The 2,406-nt window shown below is 45.1% G+C and overlaps 1 long non-coding RNA gene across 1 annotated transcript; it reads right to left on the bottom strand.

Moving 5' to 3' along the window:
* Positions 1–608: 608 nt before the first annotated feature.
* Positions 609–2,179, bottom strand: LOC140713991 (uncharacterized). Its single transcript, XR_012095801.1, has 2 exons — positions 1,880–2,179; positions 609–1,425 (listed from the first exon to the last, which is right to left on the bottom strand). It is a non-coding gene; the product is annotated as an uncharacterized lncRNA (long non-coding RNA).
* Positions 2,180–2,406: the final 227 nt, after the last annotated feature.

Here is a 2,406-nt window from a genome sequence, read left to right on the forward strand (position 1 = left end):
AAACTACTGAGCTCTCTGAACCCAATACGCCTGTACCCTGGATCTCCTCCACAGAAATAACTTGAAAGATGTCAAAAATGAACTGCTTTTATTAAATTAATGCAAGAACACAACAAAAAAAGATTCAATAACATATTTCATACATTACTTTTCTTGGGTACTGTTCATATTTCTGTCTAATCAAGTTGGATTTATGAGGTTTTACCTCCACAATCAATCACGTTCACAGTTATTGAAATGTTGACTTATTGTTACTTCAAAGATCGATGGAAAAGTAGGAATTACTGGACAATAATAAGAAATTACTACACTGGTCAGAACCATTATCTCTAACAGTGCAGAGAGAACATGTTTAAAAACAGTGCAACACACACAAAATGCTGGAGGAACTCAGCAGGCCAGGCAACATCTATGGATAAAAAGCACAGTTGATGTTTCAGGTCGAAACCCTTCGGCAGGATTGGAGAAAAAAAGTCGAGGAGTAGATGTCAGCTTTTTTTCCTCCAGTCCTGCCATAGGGTTTTGACCCAAAATGTCGAATGTGCTTTTTACCATAGATGCTGTCTGGCCTGCTGAGTTCCTCCAGCATTTTGTGCGTGCTGCTCAGATTTTCTCTTGTTTGATGTTTAAAAACAGAACAGATATCCCTCAAGGTGTTGGAAGTAAAGGGAACATCTAACATGTACCTGGAGAGATTCTTACAGGGCAGTACAGAGCAGAGGTTCTACCCAACCCTTCTTATCTCATGGACCAAGATCATTAAGCAAAGGGTCTGGGGACCCCAGCTCGGGAACTCCTGGTATAAAGGGAGTTGTATACTCTGTCTATGGAGAGAAAGAAAGATGGGAGAGACATAAGTGGAGAAGGGAAGCAGGAAAGACAGGTGTGAAAGACATTGTCCATCTGACAAGAGTAAAGAGTGGTAAAAAGTGGCTGAGGAGGGAGGGAAAGTGAGACAGATACAGAAAGAACATGAGAGATAGATTTAGATTCAGTCCTAGATCTAGCCTGTTCTCCTAATTCTTTGCACTCCTAATCCCAATTTTGCTGCCCATCCTGCCGCCTCCTCCCTTGGCATGGTATTTTCTCAGACGAATACTACTGGAATGACGACCTCGTTAACATAGAACACTGCTGACAGTGTCACAAAACATGTGGCCAGGGATCTGAGGGGGTGGGCCCTAAAATATTGGAAGGTGCGGGTGGTTCAGGTCCTTTGAACTGGCCTGCCTCCAAGTGCCAGTCCCCAGCCCTCTTCTTCTGATGCCTCCTAGTCCAGGATTGAGGGCTTCAGTCAAATTCAGGGTAGACAGAAGGGCTGGAGTATTCTCCATACACAACTTTCCCTTCGGGGCTCTCAGTGTTCCAGGGACGGGAGAGGGCCTCACCCCCTTCTCTGGGTGACAGTTCTTCATCACTGGAATCCTGCTGGGACAAGGTATGGGGAGCAGGATAAACAAGTAATGGTTAGTCGCAATGGAAACAACCCCTTGACATTCACTCCCACTGTCCATAATCCAAATGGTCCAAAATTCTTTCCATTCATTTTCACTGTTCTTATTCCCAATGGAACCAACTCCTTCCCATTTACTTCCACTGTCTGAAATTCCAAGGAACAAAACTCTTTACTAATGACTTCCACTATCTAAAATCCCAATGGACACCACTTCTTCCCAATCACTCCCACTATACCCATCTCTTCATTTACCACCACCGTTCACAATCTGAATGATCTCAACCCCTACCCATTCACTCCAACAGTCCATAGCTCCAATGGACCTGACCCTCTCACATTCACTGCCACTGACCACAATCCCAATATGCCCAATCCCTTCCCATTTGCTTGCAAAGTCCATACTCCTAGTGGACTCCTACCTACCTGTTTGGGGAGGTCACGGCTGAATTTATAGAAGGAATTCAAATGCCTCTTGTTGGTTGGGCCCTCTCTCTCTTCCTTTACTCTCTTCCTCTTGTGAGTGCCCCCCTCACTGGGCGTAGGACTGTCTGATCCTTGCGAGCTGTGCTTGGCTGCTGGGGTTTCCTCTCCATCTGGGATCTGGCCGCTTGGGGGGTTGTCCAACAGCATTTCCTCACCTCCTCGGCTTTACCCATGATGGACTGGGCTGTATCCACTACTTTTTGCATGATTTTACATTCAAGTGCATTAGTGTTTCCATACCAGCCTGTGATGCAGCTGGTCAATATACTCTCCGCCGCACATATGACTCTGAGCATAAGAGAGGGAGAGGAGGGGACACTAAGGACCAATGTAAGTGGGAAGGGCAGCCTTTAACAAATGAAATAAGACACCAGTGTAAAACCGGATTAGTAGGGAAGTGGAAACCTGTAAATAATACACTGCTCATACTTTAGAGGGCATGACCTATAAGGAGAGATTGCACAATC

This window comes from Hemitrygon akajei, chromosome 20, assembly GCF_048418815.1.
Source record: "Hemitrygon akajei chromosome 20, sHemAka1.3, whole genome shotgun sequence".
In the NCBI taxonomy this organism is placed as follows: Eukaryota; Metazoa; Chordata; class Chondrichthyes; order Myliobatiformes; family Dasyatidae; genus Hemitrygon; species Hemitrygon akajei.